Raw genomic sequence first — 24,488 nt, 5'->3', positions numbered from 1 at the left:
GCTCTCTGACTTGACACCTGCCGAACAGTCAGAGAAATGATAAGGAACGTGTGGATATTTTGCATTTGACAGGGCAGAAGAACTTCTCTTTTCGGAAATAACTTTTTAAAAAATATTTTATTTATTTATACATGAAGAATGATAGGCAGAGAGAGAGAGAGAGAGAGAACGAAACAGATGTCACTCTTGTACATGTGCTGCCGGGGATTGAACTCTGGACCTCATGCTTGAGAGTCGAACACTTTATCCACTGTGCCACCTCCTGTATCACAAAAAGTAACTTCTTTTTTTTTTTCTTCTTTATTGGGGAATTAATGTTTTACATTCAACAGTAAATACAATAGTTTGTACATGCATAACATTCCCCAGTTTCCCATTTAACAATACAACCCCCACTATGTCATTCATCATCCTTCATGGACCTGTATTCTCCCCACCCACCCACACATCCCAGAGTCTTTTACTTGGGTGTGATATGCCAATTCCATTTCAGGTTCTACTTGTGTTTTCTTTTCTGATCTTGTTTTTCAACTTCTGCCTGAGAGTGAGATCATCCCATATTCATCCTTCTGTTTCTGACCTATTTCACATAACATGAATTTTTCAAGGTCCATCCAAGATCGGCTGAAAACGGTGAAGTCACCATTTTTTACAGCTGAGTAGTATTCCATTGTGCATATAGACCACAACTTGCTCAGCCACTCATCTGTTGTTGGACACCTGGGTTGCTTCCAGGTTTTGGCTGTTACAAATTGTGCTGCCAAGAACATATGTGTACACAGATCTTTTTGGATGGATGTGTTGGGTTCCTTAGGATATATCCCCAGGAGTGGAATTGCAGGGTCGTAGGGTAGGTCCATTTCTAGCCTTCTGAGAGTTCTCCAGACTGTTCTCCACAGAGGTTGGACCAATTTACATTCCCACCAGCAGTGCAGGAAGGTTCCTTTGACACCACACCCTCTCCCTTCTTTTGTTGTTGTGATCCCCCCCCCCCCGCTTTTCTTTAATAGAAGAAACAGTGCATAATCTCAGGGTTGTGTGCAATGTTACAAATCAACACATGAGTATATATTATGTTAAGTTCACCACTAGAAGTCCAATTTTGTCCTTCACCACATAGTTGATCCCTTTGACCTGATTTGTCCACCCCTTTTCTCTTTGGGGAATAATATATGATACAAATTCTTCCGTAAAGGCCTGTCTGCCTGCCTGCCTGCCTCCCTTTCTTCCTTCCTTCCCCCCCCCTGTTTCTTTCTGTCATCTCTTTCTGCCTCTGTCTCTTTCTCTCCTTTTTCTTCTCTTTCCCTCCTCCCCCTCCCCTCCCTTTCCCTCTTCTTTGTCCTCCTCGTCATCATCAGAACCCTGTTTTCAGTGCTTAGCTCTTCTTTACTTTCCGTTCTTACACGAGCTTGGCCTGGCTTCACCCTGACCCCAGAGGAAGATAGACTTCTGCAGTGTGACCTCCAGCTTGGCCCTTGACCAGCCCTGTGTCTGGGCTGGCTTACTTTAGTCCTGCTTCCTGCTTCCTTATTTGAATAAGGAACAAATGCTCCTTGCTTTATAGGATTATTCGAGGCATCAGTGAATAATTTAGTATAGAAAGTGTCTGGCACTGAGTCGCTGGTAAAAATATTAAATTAAAGAGACTTTAAAAACATGTGCAGTCAGGGCCAGGTGGTGGTGCACCTGATTAAGTGCTCACATCACAGTGCACAAGGACCCAGATTCAAGCCCCTGGTCCCTACCTGCAGGGGGAGAGCTTCACGAGTGGTGAAGCAGGGCTGCAGGTGTCTCTCTGTTTCTCTCCCTCTCTATCTCCCCCTTCCCTCTCAATTTCTCTCTGTCTCTATCCAATAATAAATAAATAAATAACAAATAAAAAAGAATTTAAAAACATGTGCAGCTGCAGCTGACCATTTATCTAGAACAGGAGGCCTGTTAGTGTCAGTCAGAGGCCTGCAGATGAGTCATCTAGAGGGAGCCTGAGCTCTAGGAGGGGAACAAAGGGCTCCTGGCTTCAGCAGAAGATCTAATTGATTTTTGGGCCTAGTGTCTTCTTATTTGACTGTAGGACCCAGATCTTGGAATGCTTTATGCACACACATCGATAAGAGGCTCTTAGCTAATTGAATTTCCATATCCAAACACAATGGGAACAATTGCTTGCATCCAGATAAAGTAAAATAATGGACCCAGATAAGAGGGTTATCTGACCCCCTGACTGGCTTTGGTGCACCTTGTGGTCACTCAGGGGAGCCAGAGAATTGGCCAGAGCCCTGTACCTGTGACAGATGAGTTCACTTTCTGACTGGAGACCAAACCTCCAAACCTGGTTGGAAGAGTCCTGCTTGGAGGCTGTTCAGCAAGAAATCCTTAGGGTCTATAACCTTGACTCACCTTGTTAGCTTCTTTGCGCTCCTGGATTCTTGCTGTGCTCTCTAATTTAGCTGTGGTCTCTAGTTGGTTTCCTCTTAAGGAAACACTTGCTCGTGGCATGAAGAAACGGAGGGAGACAGGCCCCTTTCAATATATATTCTCTTCTTGAGAGTCCTCCCTTGGTGTTCCTGGGTCAGCATGGTGGGAGTGAGGGCAGAGGAGCAGTGAGTTATTGAGACAGCTGCCAGGAGTTGTAAGGCAGGGGTGGGAGGTGGGGGCAAGGTGGCAGTGAGGAGGCAGGAAAAGACAAAGTCAGTAACGTGCTCTGAGGAGTGGAGGGAAATGTTGGCTGGTTAGGCCTTGGTGACAGAAGGAGTCTGAATCAACCATTCAGAAGATTACCCCTGACCCCCTTTTTTGCTTGCTTGTTACTGGAGCACTTCTCAGTTCTGGCTTATGGTGGTGCTTGGAAGCGAATGTGGGACTTTGGAGCCTCAAGCATGAAAGCCTTTTTGCATAACCACTATGCTATCTCCCTGGCCCAGAGAAGTCTTTTTTTTTTTTTTCTTCCTAAAAAATACTTCATGTGAGATAGAGATGCAAGAGACAGAGAGAGAAGCCAGGTGGAACCTGGAGCCTCAGGCATGTAAGTCCCAGGCTTTTTTTTTTCTTTTTCTTTTTCTTTTTTTACCACTTGAGCTATTTCCTAGAATTAAAATGAACACTCTCAGTAATAAAAAGCCCACAGCCCTCACAGCTCTGTTACTGTTTATGCCTCATGTTTCTGAAAAGTGTATTTCCACTTGCAGTTCACTACTCCTAGTCAGTCGCCTCAGCTAGTGAAAACCCAGCTACAATGTTCGGGAAGATGGATAGGGAGAAAAATGGTGTTTGAAAAGTCACAATGGAAGGCGACAACCTTACTACATAACCAGGCACTGGGTCAGGGGGAGCAGGGTCAGTCTCACAGCCCGCTGGGCCTCAGAGCTGATGGAGCTGAGCTCTGCAGGTTCTCACTGAAGGACACAGGAGCATAGGAGAAAAAGATGGGCAAGTCTGTAGCCACGGGAAAGGCTGTAGTTGTCTGCTTTCTGGAGACACAAAGAGTGGCTGCTTCAGGCTTTTGCCATGCTCTCTGAGTAGACAGGTTTCCTCTCCTGCTAGGCCCCTCAGCCCCATCATGGATCGTACTCTTGGCATTTGCCTCTCTTGTCACCCCACTACATTTCTTTTAAGTTCCAGTGTTCATTGCCATCTGATTGCAGTTTTTTTTTTTTTTTTTATCAGACTACCATTTTGAAATGCTGTTTCTGATTGGCCTGACTCCCTGATTTATTGGTGAGTTGCATACTTGGTCCTTCAGGGAGGCTCATGGGTGTGCTTGGTTGGGGTAGTGGCAGGGCAGGAGGGGTGAATGACCTGCCTAGTTCACTGGAGGCTGGCAGGCCTTCTTCCAAAAGACTTACACATCACTCATGTGATTCCCACCTTCCACCCTTAGCCTGCACACTGCTGTGGCTAGTATGTAGGGTGGAATGACAGGGACTGGCCAGCTGGGAATGGGAGTCCTCAGAGTCTTTGACATGTTACAGGGCCACATGAGCTCTTTAAATATCCGTGGATTATCTGGTGAATTGTCTACATTTCACTGAAGGGCTTGTCTAAGGTACAAGGAGGGCTGGCAGAAAGCAGAGGACAGTGGGGCCATTTTCATTAGAGGAGCCATGTGGGCCATCATCAGGGAGCACTGTGCTGGGGCCCTGGAGGAAGGTCTGTTCTTGTGGGCCGCTAGGTGGCCAGCTCAGCCACGCTGGCATCTTGGGATCTCTTCCTGGTCTGGGCCACCCTCCCCATAGTGACTCTGGCTTCTGGCATGCTCTTGACTTTAACTGTAGCAAAGTACCTGGATGACATAAGCAGCTATTTACTTTTCCATCTCACCTGATGCCTTTGTTGTTTGTTCTGCTCTGCCCCAACTTTTTGTGGGACCTTGGCATTTCACAACCTCAGCCACTTCGGCACATCATAGGTTTTGTGGGATGCCAGTTCCTCTCAGCATGTGTCCTCTCACGGGCTGGCTCCTATTTCCCTCTGTGTGGCAGGCCCTTTCTTGTGGACTCTGTCTGTATGTGTTGCTCCATCCACTCTCTTTCTCAGTGGATTCCTCCAAGTTCCTATTCAGATACCTGCTCTCCCAGCTTGACTTGAGTGCTCATAGCATCATTACAGATCTCTTAGCTTAGACTCGGTCTGAGCCAAGGGTCTGCATGACCAGTGGAATGCCAACTCAAGGTCCTCCACACTCACTTCTCCCAGAAATCTGATACCCATGGGTGAGGCAGTGAGGGGGGGAACAAAAAGGACACTTGAGGAGCACAGTTCTTCATTGCCCAGTCAAAGTTTCTAGGGCACAGTCATTCCAGAAGCAGCCTGCCCACCTGCAGAATTGGGAAGTGTGTTGACCTAGCAATTTGACTTATAAGGTGACTTAACTGTCCAGCCTTTGGTGTTGGCAAGATAGCTCACCTGGAAGGGTGCCTGCTTTGCCATGCTTGTGACCCAGTTTGCACCTGACCCCTGTCATACTGGGAAGTGTCAGTATTGTGGTGTCTTTCCCCATCTCCTCTTGTGTTTCTGCCTCTCTCTTTCTGTCTAAAAATGTCCATCCACATTGGTGAAACCAGAAAGAAAGTTGAGCTTTTTATGGTGGGGAACAACTTACTAGACAGCCAAAATGGGGCATATTGTGGAGGTATACAATGATGATGACTGCTGATGATACACTGTACATGATTCTTATCTTTTAAAAAAAAATCTTTATTGGGGAATTAATGGTTTACATTGAACAGTAAATACTATAGTTTATACATGTGTAACATTTCCCAGCTTTCCAAATAACAATACAACCCCCACGAGGTCCTCTGTCATCCTTTTTTTGGATCTGTATTCTCCCATTCTTGACTTTTTGTATATATATATATGGGAAAGAAAACAGGGCAGGTAATTAGAGACAGCAGGAAGGGTTGTCTTCTTTGGTAAAGAAAGATTGAGTGACTTTTTCCCACTCCTGACAACTATGTTTTCTGATATTGCAAGACTGAACATAGATTCCTTTGAATGAAGAAAAACAGCTATTGCTTTATAAATAAGTAGCTACCCAGCCAACTCTAATGCTATCTATGTTGACTGAAAATTCAGTCACTGTTGAAATGTTTTTTCGATTAAGTCAGGAATTTTATTCATATTTGTAACAGAATAAGTAATATGCTGTAGGTGACAAGGAAACCGGACAAGTTTGATGTATTTCTTAACTGAGATCAATTGTTCATGAGCTCAAAACTTGGGACTGAAAACAGAGTTTTCCTTACTTTTGCCTTTCTTTCTTTCTTTCTTTCTTTCTTTCTTTCTTTCTTTCTTTCTTTCTTTCTCTTCCCTCACCCCCTCTTTTTCTTTCTTTCCTTTTTGCGAGTACTAGCAAGTAGCATAAAGAGTTAATAACTGGAGTAAAGTTTGCTTTCTGTAATCTATACCTTATACTAAAATTGTGTAGGCCCAGTAGTGTGTGTGTGTGTGTGTGTGTGTGTGTGTGTGTGTGTGTGTGTGTGTGTGTGTGTGTGTATACAGATGGCCTGTTTGAAGCTGGGCAGGAGACTGGCTCTTCCAGGTAGGAGCTGTGTCCTGGAGGGGCTCTGGAGTGGTGGGAGTGACTGGGATAGGAGGAGCCAAGGGTAAGGACTCCCCAGCAAGGATTAACACATGGAAATATTAATCTGGTGCCCAGCCCACAGGCTTTGTTGTTTGCTTTTTCTGTAGGCAAGGGAGAGCCAATTGTGCAGAGACCTGCAGCTAGCAGCCCAGAGAGCAGAGTGTCGTCTTGCATCCCAGAGGAAACGAACTGGTCTCCTTGAACCTAAGCCCTAGCACTTGGATGCTGGCCCAGCACTGAGGTAAGACCCCTGGAATCCCAGCACCAGGACAGAAAGCTGCCAGTTGGGAGGTGGTGGAAACCCCCTCCCTGAAGTCTCCAGAAAGAGGGAGCAATTGTTGTCTGGTTCAGTCAAATCATCTTCTATAAGCAAAACTCAGGATTCTGATCTGGGGTGGGGGGTACCCAGTACACAGTGTTGAAGGGGGACTTGAGTTGGTGGTGGGAGTGGTATGTAGACACCTATCACGGGGACGTAAGAAACTAGGCCTGTGTGTCAATAACTGTTCTGTAAACCATTATTTTACCCAATAAAATGATGGGAAAACAAAATCATCCACTACTCCTTCAGCCTATTGGGTAGTGAGGTCATTTGGTGACCAAAACAGGTTTTAGTTTTTCATTGTCTTTTGGAATCTTAACAAGGAGTTGTACTTTTTTCAACTGCTGTGATATTTGAAGTCCAAGGAGAATAAATTTATTCTCCAGATAAGATTGCACGAGATTCAGGTGAATGCTTAACTTGGGTATACCTGCTTGGTTCTACAAGGGAATCCAACACATACAAATCTCTTTCCCTTATTATTATTATTTTTAAATATCTATTAATTCCCTTTTTGTTGCCCTTGTTTTTTATTGTTGTAGTTATTGTTGTTGTTATTGATGTTGTTGTTGGATAGGACAGAGAGAAATGGAGAGAGGAGGGGAAGACACAGAGGGAGAGAAAGATAGACACCTGCAGACCTGCTTCACTGCCTGTGAAGTGACTCCCCTGCAGGTGGGGAGCTGGGGGCTCGAACTGGGATCCATATGTCAGTCCTTGCACTTTGCACCACCTGCCCTTAACCCACTGTGCTACTGCCCAGCTCCCATCTCTTTCCCTTTCTTCCCCCTCTCCTTCCCTCCTCCCAGCCCAAGGAAGACAGAGGGAAAGAAATTACATGGGAATGTTATTACAAAGGTTTTTAACTAAATTTATTTAAACAACTTTAATAACCTAGACATGTTTTGATTATAAAGGTAATATATGCTCATAGAAGACATTTGGAAAAGTTTGATGTGAAGAGCAAGACTTCTTTTGAAATCCTACCTCTGTTAGTAACCTGTCAGGTAGTTTTCATTTAGGTTACTCTTTTTTTTTTTTTTTAATTGTTATCATCTTTATTTATTAGATAGAGACAGTCAGAGATCTAGAGGGAAGGGGGTGATAGAGAGGAAGAGAGACAGAGAGACACCTGCAGCCCTGCTTCACCATTCGCAAAGCTTTTCCTCTGCAGATAGGGACCAGGGGCTCGAACCTGTGTCCTTGAGCACTGTAACATGTGCGCTCAACCGGTTGTGCCACCACCCAGCCCCCATTTAGGCTACTCTTTAAACTTCTCACATAGGTGGCAGTGTGGAGCAGAAACAAACAAACAAACAAAGCCAACACTCAGTTAGGAAGTAGGAGAATGTGCCTTGAGTCCAGAGGCATTTTTGGAACCAATTTTGAAATATTCAGAAATTTTGCAAACTGGTTGCTAAGAAGTTACTGGCATCTTGAAACTGCCCCATAGACCACACATTGGCACATCACTGATTTCTGCAGAAGTCAGTTTACTTTCCAGAGAGGTGTGAGTCTTGGGTGAATCACTCCCTTCCTTCTACTTTCCCTGATCTATGAATTAGCATCAGTTGAATGAATGAATGAATAAGACCTTTATAGGACTCTTAAAACTGTCTGATGTTCTCATAAGAGATATTATGTCTTACCTTATTATCACATAAGCCTGTGGTAAGACTCCCGTAAGACAGTACAAATGAGACCCTAGGTGAGCCACCTCTTTGCCCCCCCCCACCCCCCCAACTCTGCCTCTGAGGGAAGGACTGACCCTTCTTACTTGTCAAACTTTTGGTTTGTGGTTGGAGAGAAGCTGACTGCCACTTCCTTTACCTTTCACTTCATGGAAAGTCTGTGAATTACTGATCCCTTTCATAAAAGTTGATGAAAACTCTCCATTGAATGGTTGACATCTGGGCTAAATCTCCTCCTTGAGGGAAAAAAAAATCATGAAGTTGGTCTGAGAAGTGTGAAAAGGAAGGCTTGGTGTTACTAGATGTGAGAGCTGGGTACTGAACTCAGAGCTTTTGATTCATAGTTCTAACAGGGGAGGGGTGGTGGTGGAAGGGGCACTTCCTGCCAAATGTGAAATTTAAACAAAAGCCTCTTTCTTCAAGGCCTGCTTTCAGCAGATTAGAGCTCATTTAATTACCCTAATGGACTCTCAGTCTCTGCCCTTCTCTCTTTCCTTTCCAGACTCTTGGCTCACTCTTCCCACCTCCTCCACAGGTCCCAAAGGAAATGATGGGAGAAAGCAGACATTGGATTGCAGAGTAAAAAAGGACAGATGGAAGGAAGGTCCTGGAGAGGCCACACTATTATTTCAAGAAGCCAAGTTGCATAGCTGGTGATTACGGGTGCCTGGGGTGAAAGCAGTGCTCCCGGAGAGCCCGGAAGCCAGATGAGGACGGGGTGGTGGTGGAGGGAGGCGCTTGCTCAAGAGGCCTTGGCATATGACCAAAGGGATGGGCAGTCAGGTGCTAGCTTTGCTTTTACCCTTCACCATCTCTGTTACCACTCCCCTATAACTTCTTGAGCTCCCATTCCAGTGCACTGGATATAAAATCCCTTTTCCTCACCAGGGCTTCATTTTACAAACCAGTGAATCCAGCTAAGGTCTTATTCTATAGACATTAAGGTCTATGTGTGAGGGGCCGAAGAGCAGGGCACTGGTTGCATTCACAACAAATGGCTCTAGCTTCTGTGTCTTTTGTACTATTTCTGTGATGGGAGGTGTTTTTTTCTCCTATTCTTCCTTTTCCTTCTTCTTTTGTCTTTTATTACACACACACACACACACACACACACACTGATTTAGAAGACTATAAGATAAAAAAGGGTATAATTCCACACTATCCCTACACCACCAAAGTTATTATTATTATTATTATTATTATTATTATTTTGCCTCCAGGGTTATTGCTGGGGCTCAGTGCCTGCACCGTGAAGTTTTAGCCTTGTTGTGGTTATTATTGTTGTTGTTGATGTCGTTGTTGGATAGGACAGAGAGAAATGGAGAGAGGAGGGGAAGACAGAGAGGAGGAGAGAAAGATAGACACCTGCAGACCTGCTTTTCACCACTTGTGAATCAACCCCCTCCCTTCGCAGGTGGGGAGCTGGGGTTCAAACCAGGATCTTTACACCAGTCCTTGCGCTTTGCACCACCTGTGCTTAACAAGCTGTGTTACAGCCCAACTCCTTATATATATGATTTTTTCAAGCTTATGTGTTTCAATTTTCTGCATTCCACGTATGAGTGAAACCATCCCATAGTTCTCATTCACTTCCTTAACTTCTCTAAGCATAATCACTGTCAGCCCCATCCATTTAGTCAAGGGAAGTCTTTCTATTCCCATGTGGCAGATATAGAAACTGTCTTCTGGGGAGTCGTAGAGACTGGCCCAAGATCTCACAGCTCATAGATGACTGAGGTGCAGACTAAGCCGGTCTGTGACCTCCACAGCTTCTCAAGGTCAGGGAGTGCCGTTTCCTGGAAGCACTCACACATGTTTTGGGTGGAGTTCCTGAAACTGGTTCCAGCAAGCAGAGTCTCCCCCCCAACCCCCCCCCCCCCCCCCGGGATTTCTGATGCTGCGAGAACAGCTGCAGCTCCAAGTGCTCCAGACTTTACAATAGTCTGAGTGTTCCTGTCACTCCCCAGGGGTCTCTTCCTTGTGCAAGAAGACAGCATCAGAACTGTCACCCTTCAGTCGTGTGATACACCAGGTGCTAAGATGGAGTTGCTGGCCCCAGGTCTCTCTGCACATGCTAGAAGCAGGGAGGATATACATGGGTCCGCTGGGTGGGTTTACCTCACGTTTGGGTAACTGAGTATTTCTCTGGCAATTTCCACAGGTACACATCAAAAGCCTGCTCTTGGCTTACCCAAATATTCTGGCCACTTTGGGCAAGAGGTTCTTTCTTTCTTCCCTTTCTTTCTCTCTTTCTTTTTTCTTCATCTTTTTAAAAAAATCATCTTTATTTATTGAATAGAGACAGCCAGAAATCAAGAGGGTAGGGGGAGACAGAGAGGAAGAGAGGCAGAGATACCTGCAGCCCTGCTTCATCACTCTCAAAGCTTTCTTCCTGCAGGTGGAGACTAGGGGCTCTAACCTGGGTCCTTGTGCGTTGAAATCTGTGCGCTCAACCAGGTGCGCCACCACATGGCCCCTGGGCAAGAGATTCTCACCCAGCTTTGGGCAGATAGGTGTGACAAAGGAGAGTGACGGGAAGTCTCTCCTTCATGACTGTCCACTCTGAACAATGGGGAGTCATTCTGAGAAGTAAGTTGTTGGTTGACTTTATCACTTGAGCAGAAGTTGTAAAGGACACGTACACAAACCAAGACAGACACAACTGTGCCATCTGACACAGCTGGCTGGGGCCACCGGACATAACTGCAGTCCTGTTGTTAGTCAAACGTTGCTAAGTCACAGTCTGCATGACTGTTTATGACATTCTCTTTCCTGTACATCCCGTAGCAACTCGTCTTCAGTCTTTCCTCTGAAATGAGAAATTATCTCAAATTGGTGCGTGTGTCTCAGGGTTCCCAGAGCTCTGAAAAACAGAGTTTTTCTTTCTTGACCTGTTAACTGGGGAGAAAAGTAAATAGCTCACGGTACAAGGACATTAGATGATCCTTGCAGAGAGGTAGGGCTGAGGGGAGAAGGGGTTGAGGGGAGGAGGAGGAGGAGGCAGAGAGAGCAATCTGCAGAGTCCCTGCTGTGTGAGGAGGTGGTATTGGTGCTTGTGAGCTGAGGGTTTAATTTCATGGCTAATCGGGAATCCTTTTCATCTGTGTGTCTCAACTACTTCAGAAGAAGAAAGAAAATCACTTCAGAAGGGCACTTGGAATGTGAATCAGGGCTGAGAGCTGTTCCCTAGAAACTGGGTGGGTTGGCTTTCACATCTTCCACCTGAGGAAACGGAGACCCAGCAAAGGGCAGGACCTCGGCTGTGACACAGTGGGGGTATGTTCTGAATGTCTGATAAGGGTCCTTCACACAAAACCATTCTGCTTGTGGAGGGTACGTTCTGGGGGTGTAGGGGACGGGAAGAGTTTTTGGGAGAGCCGGTCCCGTCCACTTTGTGCTTTAACCTGTCTGTCCCCGGATGTGGGATGGGCTGGGTTTGACTGTTGGAGGGATTTTTTTTGGCAGTAACAACCCAGAAAAAGAGAAGGAGGGGGTTGGGTCATCTCAATGATTTCAGCTCTTTTGCTCATCTTCTTTTAGATCTTTCTAGAGGTCTCGCTTAGGATAGGGTACTGTCACCTGTGGACTCAGTTGGAAATTCAGCCTGGTGGAGAACATCAGAGAAGAGTTGCCCGTGCTTGGAGTCATCTGACACAGGGCTGAGCCTCAGGACGCGATTCCAGCTGGTTTGAGATGCACGACTCTGGTCTTTCTGTCCCAGGCTCCTCACCTGTAAAATGAGCTGAATAACTACCCATCTTGTGTGAAGATTAAGAATTACATACTGTCCTTTCCACAAAGTAGACACAAAGTGCTCACTTATGGTGGAGGCACCATTACAGACCCTCCAGTGATATAGGACAGATCCACTTTCTTTGTATTCTTGCCAGCATTTAGTGTTGTAATTAAAATAAATTTTTTAAAAATTATCTTTATTTATTGGATAGAGACAGCCACAAATAGAGAGAGAATAGGATGATAGAGAGGAAGAGAAACAGATAACCTGTAGCCCCGCTTCACCACTTGCAAAGATTTTTCCCTGCATGTGGGGACTGGGGGCTTGAACCAGGGCCCTTGCACATCGTAACATGTGCACCCAACCAGGTACACTATCACCTGGCCCCTAGTGTTGTCATTTAAAAATTTTTAGCTATTATCATTAATATATATAGTTCACAGAGCACTGCTCAGCTCTGGCCTATGGTAATGCTGGGGATTGAACTTGGGACCTTTGGTGCCTCAGGCATGAAAGTCTGTTTTTTTTTAAATTATCTTTATTTATTTATTGGATAAAGATAGCCAGAAATCAAGAGGGAAGGTGGTGGTAGAGAGGGAGAGAGACAGAGAGACACCTGTAGCCCTGCTTCACCACTCATAAAGCTTTCCCCTTGAAAACGGGGACTGGGTGCTCAAACCCAGGTCCTTGCACATTGTAACATGTGTGCTCAACCAGGTGTGCCACCACCCGGACCCTATGAAAGTCTTTTTCCATAACCACTATGCAGTCTCTCCAGCCAGGATTTTAGTTATTCTGAATAGTACAGTGATACTGTGGTCCGAATTTGCATTTTCTCTCACGGTGTGATGTGACTGCATAACCTCTCTCCTCCTTAGCTCTGACTGTGACTTCAGACCCCAGCCTGTGCTTTCTCACTGTGCGAAGCAAGGGGGTCACATGCCACCCTCCCTGACCCTCCGTTCCTGGAGCTTCTCCAGAAGTGCAGCTTTCTTGTTCCTTGACCCAGTTAGCTGGTTACAGGAGCTGAGCTCCTTTTTGATTGTCCTGGGTGACTACAGGAATGTGCAGGCACATCTGGTTTTCCTGGTCTTCATTTTATTAGACATTACAATTTTTTTTTTTTTTTTTACAAGACACGTAATCAGCAAAACGGTCACATCTCTCTGAAGTCTCAGAGAATGTTAGGCATTTCCAATGTCTCATGGTGTGGTGTGCAACTCTGTAACCTCTCTCCTTCTTAGCTCTGACTGTGAATTCAGACCCCAGCCTGTACTTTCTCTCTCTCTCTCTCTGTGTAATGAGAGAGAAAAACAGTAGCATCACTCTACTTTAGCATATTGTGCTACTTGGAATTGAACTTGGGAAGTCTCAGACCACAGGCATGCAAGTCCTGTGTTCTAATTATTACTATCTTCCTGATCAGCAATAAAGTATCCTTGATACTTTGAAGTATTCTCAATACTTTATTGTGATAAATAAAATGATCTAAGATATGCTCGTTGTTTGCTAGACATGCATGCTTAGTAAAAGCATGATTTTTACATCTACTAGGGGTCAAAAAAGAAGTGTAGTTTGTTTCATTGATAGTTGCATTATCATGGTGATCTGGAACCAAATGGCAAGGTCTCTGTGGTAGATATATTGTTTTTATTTATTTGTTTATTTATTTATTTATCATCCCCTTTTGTTGTCCTTGTTGTTTTATTGTTGTAGTTATTATTGTTGTTGTTATTGATGTCATTGTTGTTGGATAGGACAGAGAAAAATGGAGAGAGGAGGGGAAGACAGAGAGGAGGAGAGAAAAATAGACACCTGCAGACCTGCTTCACCACCTGTGAAGCAACTCCATTGCAGGTGGGGAGCCGGGGGCTTGAACCGGGATCCTTCCTCTGGTCCTTGTGCTTTGTGTCACGTGTGCTTAACCTGCTGTGCTACCACCTGACTCCCAGATATATTATTTTTATTTAATGTTTTTCTCCCCTTATTTTGGTAGAGACAGAAATCGAGACGGAAGAGGGATATAGATGTATAGATAGATACTTGAAGTGTTTCACTGCTTGCGAAGCTTCTCTCCGCAGGTGGGAACTGCATCCTTTTCCACCTTCCTGCCATTCCCTGGCGTCAGTGTTAACATACATACTCAGTGGCAGCTGAGATGAAGAGGTCTCTGTAGTTTTCCCAGGGAAGTTGGCATTCTCTGTGTGTGTAAGTCTAAAGTAGTAAGGGGAACTGTTATCGCTTCAGACTCTCCTACATTTAGCATCTTCTCCTGCCACATACAGATGGGAATCAGTTATTATTTTTTTCTCGCTTCTGGGACTTCACTGTTCCAGGTTGACTTTTACAGCTAGACAGAGACAGAGAGAGAAGGGAGAAGATACCAATGCACTGAAGTTTCCCATGTTGCACTGGGGAGGCGGGATGGGTTCAAACTTGGATTTGCACATGACAAAACAGGTGCGCTAGCCAGGTGAGCTGTCTTACCAGCTCTGGAGAGGTACTCACTATGTTCTAGGTACCAAGTGCTTTGTATATATGAACTCATTGACTTCCCACAACAGCCTTAGGAGTTAAGTACTATTAATCTTAATCTTCATTTTATAGGTGAAGACACTTCAATAACCAAGAAGCCTCAGACCTAGAAGTGATGGGAGAGTGGAGACTTAAATCTAGCGGATCCCACTCGAAGTCAACCCTTAGTCAAGCTGTGCTCTTCCATGCTGGGAGGGATGGACCCGCCTGTGGTGTGAACTTTGTTCTGTGACCCTCAAAGGAGTGTGGAGGAGGTGAAAGAGGAGGATGAAAGAGGAAGAGGAAGAAAAAGAGGAGGAGGGGAGGAGGAGAAAGGGGAGGCAGCTTGCACAGACTATCTGGAGTATCAGCTCTGTGTGATGTTCGGGCAGGAAATGGAGTAGGTGGGCAAAGCTTTCTCAGGGGGCAGTCAGGGCTCCTTGGTGGCTGGGTATAGCTGACCCAGTATGAGTGGGGTCAGACTCGGAAGACACATTTCTCTCCTGAGTCGGAAGTGCACGCAGGGCTGCCTCACACTTTGGGAAGACCCAGAGGAAGATTAGACAGAGGTCCTGACCTTAGAGATCTTCCTGGGCAGGGATAACCTTGTGTGTCAGTGATTCTCTCCTTTACTCCCACCCCCACTCCCTCCATCCCACCCCAGCCATCAGGGATTACTGGGAGACAGTGTGAGCCCAGGGTCTTCACCTGTAGGCAGGACAACCACAATGTTTGGTTTAAAGATTCTGTGTGAGGATTAAGTGGGGGTGGCAGATTGCACTGCCCTGAGTGTCGGTTCCCTCTCTTGTCTGGGGTGGGAGGCCTTGGTAATCACCAGTCACCAGCTGCATGGCAGTGCTGCACTAGAAGTGGCTGCACCTTGCCTCAGTTCACCTCATGGTGGGCGTCCACCCACTCACACAGTGGTCATCAGTCAACCTGAGAGTGAGGGTCTGCCATGTGCTTGCTTCTGTCCTTGGCATTATGACCCTGGTTCCTTTGCCTCAGAAAAGCAGATAGTCTGCAGAGAGGGATGAATGGTAAGTTACACAACAATTGGGCCCATGTGTCAGTAGCTGCACTATAAACCCTTTTCCCCACCCCCCCACCCCCATTAAAAACAAAAGGACACACACAAGCAAGCAACACAACCAAATGTAAAAGCATGGGTAGTGGGGGTTTCTGCAAACTGAGTTCTGTGGTGTCTAGACTGCAGCCCGAGTTTGAAGGATGCTCTGTCAGGGAAGGGATTCTGATATGGAGTTGGATTCCACAGCCTTGACTCCTGTGAGTGTTCTGTAGAATCAGGTTTGCTGCAGCTGCACGAGAGATTGGTGTGATGTTCACCAGTGCAGACTATTCTTGCAGGACATCTGCACCTAACCATTCACAGCTGCTGCTGATCCCCTGGGACTGAGATGAAGCTGAGAGCCACACCTTACAGGGCTGGGTCATCCTTTCTGTTGTTTGTTTCTGAGTGTGTGTTTATGACTCAGTCAACTTAACTGCCCAGACAAACACGGTGAGCACCACCACCAACTTGCGGGTCCTACTGTCCTACAGACTTAAAAAAAAAAAACAAACAACTTCAGTGAGGTACAGTTTCTATTCTATATACTTAACTTGCTTTTTAGAGTTTTAAGAGCAGTGTCATTTAGTAAATTCACTGAGCTACACAATCATCACTAAGACCCAGTTGTAGAATTTTTTCTATCTTTGGTTGGTCCATCTTCACATGGAAAAGAACATTATTCTATTTTATTTTGCCACTGGAGTCAACTCTTGAGCTCAGTGCCTGCATGACAAATCCACCACTTCTGGAGTCTATCTTTTTTTCCCCTCTTCCTTTTTAAGTTTCTTTTCCTTTTATTTGGCAGGACAGAGAGAAATTGAGATGGGGGTGTGTGAAGATAGAAAGGGGAAAATGAAAGAGAGCCAGTTGCTGTATTGAACCTGGGTCCATGAGCAAGGCAGTATGTGCACTCAACCTGGTGTGCCACAACCCAGTCCCCAAAGTGATTTTTCACGGCAATAGTTCTGGAAGCAGGAAAGGCTTAGTAATTAACTGGCTAATTAATTAAATTAGGAAGTATTGAGAGCAAGCTGGAACCCACAGCTGGGTCACGTGCAAAAGGGGATAAAATGGTAAATGGAGAAAGCTGCTTTCCTGCAGCTCACGAGGGTCCTGTGAAGTGAAGGACAGCTGTAGGGTAGACTTTTTTTGTTTGTTTTTACCCTGTGGCTCTTCAGTGAGGACAAAGCCAGGGCTTTGCTTTTGCAATACCTAGAGTTGCATGGAAATTATTGACCCAGCAGAAAACTGGAAGTATAGTCTGCCATCCCTGCAAATAGCTCCTAAGTTTCCGTGAGGTGGATCTTGAAAGAGAGGAGAGTGAGTGTTCAAGGTGCAAAACTTAAACAGGTGGGGTGAGGACTGAGGGCATCAGAGCATATCAGCGAGGTCAGAGCCACAGGTGAGGGGAAGTTTGGGTAGTCGTGACACATGAGGTAGACTGTAAGTTAGGGTGGATTATTATTATTATTATTTTGCCTTCAGCGTTATCACTGGGGCTCAGTGCCTGCACTACAAATCCACTGTTTCTGGTGGCCATCTTTTTTGTCCCTCCTTCCATTGTTGTTGTTGCAGTTATTGTTGGCTAGGACAGAGAGAAATTGAGAGAGGAGGGAGACACAGGGAGGGGGAGAGTAAGACACACCCGCAGACCTACTTCACTGCTTGGCAGAGAAAGACACACCTGCAGGTAGGGAGCCAGGGGCTCGAATTGGAATCCTGATGCTGGTCCTTGAGCTTCACACTATGTACACTTAACCCCTCCTTGGGTGGATTTGTTTATGGGGGTATTGCTCAGAGGCATGGAGGTGAGGTGCAAGTGTAGTCATGTGTGCTAGACAAGAATCTGAAGAAGAAAAAGGCCACTGAGAGCAGTGGAATTGTCTTGCAAACACCAAGCTCCAGTGATAAATTTGGTGGCAAAAAAAAAAAACAACAACAATAAACAAACAAAGGTAGACTATCTCTCCCTCTGTGTGTCTCTCAGTCTCTCTATTTTTATTGCCACCAGGGCTATTGCTAGGGCTCAGTGTTAGCCCTATGAATCCACTACTCCTGGAAGCCACTTTCCCCCCTTCTTTCTAGTGTTTATTAGATAGGACAGAGAGAGGGACATTGAGAGAGGATAAGGAGATAGAGAGATGGAGAGAAAGATAAACACTGCTTGTGAAGCAGACTCCCAGCAGGTGGAGAGTGGGGGCTTGAACCTGACTTCTTGCACTTGGTAATATGTGTGCTATTGCCTGTCCCCCTTTGACTCTTTATTCCAGTGAAAAAGCAGTGTGAGCTTGGCTCAAAAACAAACAAACAAACAAACAAAACAAAAAATATTATCTCTTATTTGGGAGCTATTCTCTTCCGTGATCCAAGCTGCTTTTTCATTCAGAGAGACACAGAGACTCAGCCGCTCCGGAGGGGGCCGCCAGTCCCATGGCGCTTGAAAGTCCATGGCAAGGCAAATGCTCTGTCTGGTGAGCTGTCTCTCCAGTCCATTTGCTGGCTTTTCCTCAGTGGAAATGGTACTGATTTACTGTGTTTACAGTACAATGTGAACTTCAGGGACACTGCACTGCTGGGGCTCGGTGCCTGCACCACGAAGCCACTGCTCCTGGAGGCCATTGTTTCCCTTTTGTTACCCCGGTTTTTACCATTGTTATGATTATTATTATCATTGTTATTGATGTCGTTGTTGGATAGGACAGAGAGAAATGGAGAAAGGAGGGGAAGACAGAGAGGGGGAGAGCAGACCTGCTTCACCGCCTGTGAAGCGACTCCCCTGCAGGTGGGGAGCCGGGGGCTTGAACCTGGATCCTTCCGCTGCTCCTTGCGCTTTGCGCCACGTACACTTAACCCACTGTGCTACTGCCTGACCCCCCTTTTTTTTTTAGTTCCTACCCATGAATGTTTCACCACCTCTGTTTTCTTCTATGCATTTAATAGTTGCAAGCCGTATATACAAGTCTTTAATCCCTTTTGCTTAGTTTTTATATATGTTATTAATGATGATGTAGTTTTATTTTTCTCCATGTTCAGTCTTCCTGGCACTACTTGTTGAAGGCTTTTTTTTTTTTTTTTACCTCCCATGATATGGTCTTGGCTACTTTATTATAAATTGACTGTCCACATATATGTGATTTTTATTTCTGGGATTTCAAGTCTGTATTTGTCTGTATGTCTGTCTAAAAATGTAAATAGAATAAAATATTTATTTATTACACGAGAGAGTTCACATGAGGCAGAGAAGAGAGAGAGAGAGAGAGAGAGAGAGAGAGGAGTCAGAACACCACTGTAGTGTGTACAGTGCCAAATACTGAACCAGAAATGTCAGACTTGAAAGTGTAATGGTCTACCAGTTGAACTGTCTCCTCAACCTTTATGTCTGTATTTGTTCTAATACCATTATCTGATTTTTAAAAGTTATTTTTATCTTTATTTATTTTGGATAGAGACAGAGAAATTAAGAGGGGAGGAGGAGCTAGGGAGAGAGAGAGAGACAGAGAGAGAGAGAGAGATACCTGTAGCACTGCTTCACTGCTCCTGAAGCTTCCCTCCTGCAGGTAGGGACCAGAGACTTGAACCTGGGTCCTTATGCATCATAACATATGTATTCTACCAGATGTGCTACTGTCTGGCCCCTTTCATTCTGGTTTCTTTTTTAAATTTATTTATTCATGAGAGACATAGGAAAGAAAGAATCAGACATCACTCTGGTACATGTGCTGCTGGGGATTGAACTTGGAACCTCATGGTTGAGCATCCAATGCTTTATCCACTGCGCCACCTCCCAGACAACTCCATTCTGTTTTGATTATCGCTGTCTTATAGTATAATTCAAAGTCAGTTAGTGAAATATCTTTTTTTTTCTTTTAGAACTGTTGTGGCTATTCAAGGTTTTTGATGATACCATATACATTTCAGAAATTTCCCATTTCTTTGAAAAGCAACATTGGGCTCTTGATAGGAATTGTGTTCAGTCTGTAAATTGCTTTACATGATCTAATCATTTTATCAGTGTTTTCCCCTCCCATTCATGAACACAGGATAGCACCCATTTCGTCCTGGCAAAGACCTTTTCAAGTATTTGTTATTATTTCATTTTCTCGCTGAGGCAATTGAGGTTTGGAAGGGATAAGTGACTTGCTTTAGTTTGCCCAGTTACCAGCTGCTGCTGCAGGAACTGAGGTCTCCATACCTAAACATTTCTTCAGTCTTTCACACGGAAAGTGGTGCCTTGCTTCTGGGCACCACTGTGGAGTGTGGAGTCCAGAAACAGAAGATTCTAGGGCCCTGCTTCACTGGTGTCCTTGATGAATGGTAAAGGAGGCCGTCTGTCTGTGGCAGGTGTCCCTGGAGGCCTGTGGTGGCGACTGTGTCTTACATTGCGTGCTGAGATGAACTCCACATCCTAATCTACTCCTTTGTCAGCAAGTCACAAGGACTTCTTCCTATCTCTCTTTCCCTTGGCCCCTGAAACATTCCACCGAAAGCCCCACCGGCAATACTGACAGTGAGTTTACCAGGGACCTCTATATTTCAGCTGTTATCACCAACAATTTCCTTCAGCCAGGCCTCTCCCTCTCCCCGACCTGACAGAATCCTGAACCAGTGCCACAGTTCAGCCTTGATAAAGGCAAGCTATTTTGGCCTCTTCTACCCTTAGCCCCAGTGAGAATTTGGTCCCAGTGTTTTCACTTGTCACATTAGATAGTTTGTCAGAGTTTGCGGAAAAAGGCCTGTATTATTAATGCCCTTGCTGGGAACAGCTGCACCCTGCCAGCTTGTCATGTGAGCTCTCTGAAAATCCCTGAGCTGTGGGCCCACCTACCCAGGGCCTCCTGGCTCAGGCAAGAAACGTGATCCTCCCCTACAGAGACTGCAAGCAGCCAAGGAGGGCAGAAAGTGACTTGGAAGGAACTGATCAGGGTCTCCCCTAGGAATCTGCAGCTACACAGTGAGATTGTGTGGGACTGATGTCATCCTTCTTCTTCTTTTTAAATTCTTATTTATAAAAAGGAAACACTTGACAAAAACCATAGCATAAGAGGGGTACAACTGCACACGATTCCCACCACCAGAAATCTGCATCCCATCCCCTACCCTGATAGCTTTCCTGTTCTTTATCCCTCTGGGAGTATGAACCCAGGGTCATTATGGGGTGCAGAAGGTGGAAGGCCTGGCTTCTGTAATTGCTTCTCCACTAAACATGGGCGTTGGTTGGTTGATCCATACTATCAGCTTCTCTCTCTCGCTTTCCCTAGTGGGATGGGGTTCTGGGAAGGTGGGGCTCCAGTTGACATCATGTTAGCATCTGGAACTTGGTGGCTGAAAAAAGAGTTAACATATAGAGTCAAACAAATTGTTGACTAATCATGAACCTAAAGGCTGGAATAGCGCAGATGAAGAGTTGGAGGGGTCTCCGTTTTGTAGGTAGTCAGTTGTCCTATTTCAGTTATATTCCAAAGACCCCATGACTATACTAGTTTTTTTTTTTTTCTTTCTTGAGCCTGACATCTGATATGCAGGTGGACCCAAGTTATTGTCTGGGAGATGATGTCATGGCTGGAAAAAGGACCAGAAAGCTGGATCAGGGAAGAGAGTAGCTCCCAAATATGGCAAAGGTGTATAAATGTTGTTGACTGTAAACCCCATCAATTTGATCTGATTGGGCCCATATTCAGCTTAGGAGTCTATGTGACCTCTGCATCCCTGTAGATCTGAGCTCACATTCTGTGGTCATGAGTAGGAGCATTCCAAGATGCCCCAATTTCAGAGCCTATCTTCCTCAGGTGGAAGATAGAGTATGTTGTCTAGCCTGCCTCCCTTTGAGAATGGAACATTCTCTACCATTGTTGATCCATGTTGAAGACAAGGTCCTATGGGGGCCCACAGAGGGGTCTGTTGTGTTGTTCCTGATAGAGATGACTGGAAAGAGGCATTTATTCGAGGTCTAGGCCAATCTTATCTGTTTGGGAATCTCAGGACTCCCTGACTAGAGCCCCAGCTGCTGGGGTGGCCTGATAGTGACTAGAGTCATTATTAAAGTATGCCAGTCTCTTGCCCTTATTCAGCTTTTGCAGTCCTTACTTTGAAAAGGTTACCTTTGGAGTGAGTGAGGGAAGTGTAATAGGAAGTAGGTGAGGAGGGCATCTAAGTCTAAGTAGACACTATTTCATTAGGAACTTTATGGTGTCCTTTTTAGGTTTTTCTTCTTGCTTGCTGCATATACTGACTCACTGCAGACTATTGTGCACTTTTGCTATCAGGTATATATTTTGTCCTAATTTATGGATACATGTGAACATATGCCCTATCTCATGGGACCTGGTCTATATCTAGGTTTGGGACTTTGTTAGGAAGTGAACCACCTGAAATGGAATTAGAGAATCCTATGAAAGGAAAGGTCTCACTCAAGTAATGAGGCTGAAGGGTTGACACTCCACGGATATCATCCTTCTGTGCAGCAACCCAGCCAGATGGAATTCCTGCTCCTCCACGGCCCTTCTCAGTGGCTGCACCAGTTTCTCTTCCCACCCATGGTGCACAGGGGGCTTCTTTGCTTGTAATTTTGATAATAGCCGTTCTCAAAAGTCTGAGGTGATCTCTCATTGTAGTTTTGCAAGTCACTAGTGCCAGGTAGTAATGGACATCTTTTCATGTGCTCAGTGTGCTTCCTGTGTGTCTTTGTTGGAGACAAACAGGATCCCCTATTTTATTAATTTTCTTTATTTTAATTTTAATTTTATTATTTTCTTCAGATCCCTATTTATTGATTTTCTATCCACAGTACTGCTCAGTACTCTGTACTCAGCTCTGGTTTATGATGGTGTTTGAGATTCAACCTTTGGTGCCTCAGACGTGAAAGTCTTTTTGCATCACCACTATGTTATCTCCCAACCCCTTCTGCCCCTTCCTTCCTTCCTTCCTTCCTTCCTTCCTTCCTTCCTTCCTTCCTTCCTTCCTTCCTTCCTTCCTTTCTTTCTTTCCCTCTCTCTCTCTTTTCCTTCCTTTTAATTCAGTCCATTGTTGAGTTGTGTGATTTCTTTTGGATACTGAGCTCACCATTAGATGCATAAGTTTGCCTATATCTTCACCCATTCTGTAGATTCCACTCATTTGACTTATCTCTCCCCCACTGCTGTGTATTACCACTAAGATTTCAGAGATCTGAGTTGAAATCCTGGTCTCAGGCACTTTAATTGCTAATTGTGTAGCACTGAACAACAACAACAACAAAATCACAGGGTTGCTTTTATTTTCATAGGGTCATTAGGATCAGTGATGATGGCTTTGCTGAGATGTGGTGTGTGGTTTATGACATCTCATACCTCTTCAGTACCCTGGAGATAGAGGTTATTATCTGAAATCACTGATACATCACTGAGCGTCAGACAGAGGTTAAATCGGTTGCCTGAGGTCACATCATGAGCAGATAAGGGAACAGTATAGTAGAGCTTAGTGTGCTACACTTTGTGTGTTGTGTCACCAGACTACATTTTGCTTAGCCCTAAGCCTCTATCTGGGGCTCTTGTATATCTAATATGTTTTTAAAATATCTATTCATTATGAGAGAGAGAGAGAGAGAGAGAGAAAGAGAGAGAGAGATGGAGAGAGAGAGGGAGGATGAGAGGAGAGAGTTAAAGAGAGAGAATCAGAACATTGCTCAGCTCTGGCATAAGGTGTTTTCAGGGACTGAACCTGCATCTTCTGGGGCTTTAGACATGCTAAGCTATCTGTAACAGACTACGCTATCTCCCTGGCCCTTTAAGAATTATATAGAATATAATAATAATATTTATTTATTATGAGGGAGAGAATGAGAAAGGAAGGAGGGAGAGATCAGAGCACTAGGGTGTTCTTTTAAAAATTTTTCTTTTAAATTAATTAATTATTATTGGATAGAGACAGGGAAATTAAGAGAAAAGAGGGAGATAGAGGGGAAAAGAGACAGGGAGACACCTTCATCCCTGCTTCACCAGTCATGAAGCTTTTCCCCTGCAGGTGGGGACCAGGGCATTGAACCTGGGTCCTTATGCATTGTAATGTGTGTGCTTAACCAGGTGCACCACTGCCTGGTCCTGGGTGTTTCTAAAAAGAGCAATTCCTAGGCATTTTATGTAGATTCTGACTCAGTTCATTTGGGTTGGAGCCTAACAGCAGTGGAGGTAACAGGTAGCCAGGATGACTTAATTTAAAGGGCTGGGCCGTGATGCGTCTGGTTGAGCACGTGTTATAAAGCATAAGGATCTGGGTTCCAGCCTCGGGACCCTAGCTGCAGGGTGGGAGCATCATGAGCAGTAAAGGGGGGGTTGCATATGTCTCTCTGTCTCTCTTCCTCTCTATCTTACCCTCCCCTCTAGATTTCACTCTTTCTCTAGCCAAAAAATAAACTACTTTTTCCAATAAACAAACTATTAAAAAGGTTTATGAAAACCTCTTCTGTGCTTTCCTGCTTAACAAAGTGGCTAGCCCTCAACAAAGATCAGTTATATTATGAAAGGATATCTTATCATGAAAGACATTTTCTTTTGAAGGCTTGTTAGTCCTACAATTAGATTAAAAAGGTCTTGTTACAGAAGAGAAAACACAAGTAGGACCTGAGCTGGAGTTGGTGTATTGCACCAAAGTAAAAGACTCTGGGGTGGGGGAGGGGAGAGTACAGGTCCAAAAAGGACGACAGAGGACCTAGTGGGGGTTGTGTTGTTATGCAGAAAACTGAGAAATGTAATGTACAAACTATTGTATTTACTGTTGAATGTGAAACACTAATCCCTCAATAAAGAAATTAAAAAATTAAAAAGTCTTGTTATATGTTTTTTTAAAATTGTTATATGTTTTTATGAGAGAGAGAGAGAGAGAGAGAGGAGAGGAGAGGAGAGGAGAGGAGGGGAGAGAAGAGGCTAAATCACTGCTTAACTCTGGTATAGTGAGGTGGTATCTATTGAACCTGGACCCTCAGGCATGCAGGTCCTGTACTCTATGAAGAGGTAGATCCTGAATGAAGATATCTAGGTGGGGGATGGGAAGAGATAGCAGGACCCAAGTTCAAGCACCTGTTCCCCACCTGCAGGGGG

At 44.9% G+C, this 24,488-nt stretch overlaps 1 protein-coding gene across 4 annotated transcripts in view; it reads left to right on the top strand.

Annotated features, from left to right (window-relative positions):
- ST6GAL1 (ST6 beta-galactoside alpha-2,6-sialyltransferase 1) overlaps positions 1-24,488 on the top strand; it is a 147,265-nt gene that overhangs the window by 36,560 nt on the left and 86,217 nt on the right. For 3 of the 4 annotated variants that reach the window (XM_060198535.1, XM_060198533.1, XM_060198532.1), the window contains exon 2: positions 6,190-6,323. The gene's annotated coding sequence lies outside the window, so the exon portion shown is untranslated. Of the gene's footprint in view, positions 1-3,683; positions 3,715-6,189; positions 6,324-24,488 lie in introns of those variants that run through there. The other variant, XM_060198534.1, reaches the window with a different exon arrangement.

Source organism: Erinaceus europaeus, chromosome 9 (assembly GCF_950295315.1).
Source record: "Erinaceus europaeus chromosome 9, mEriEur2.1, whole genome shotgun sequence".
Classification (NCBI taxonomy): Eukaryota; Metazoa; Chordata; class Mammalia; order Eulipotyphla; family Erinaceidae; genus Erinaceus; species Erinaceus europaeus.
This window is presented reverse-complemented; position numbering and strand designations above follow the sequence as displayed.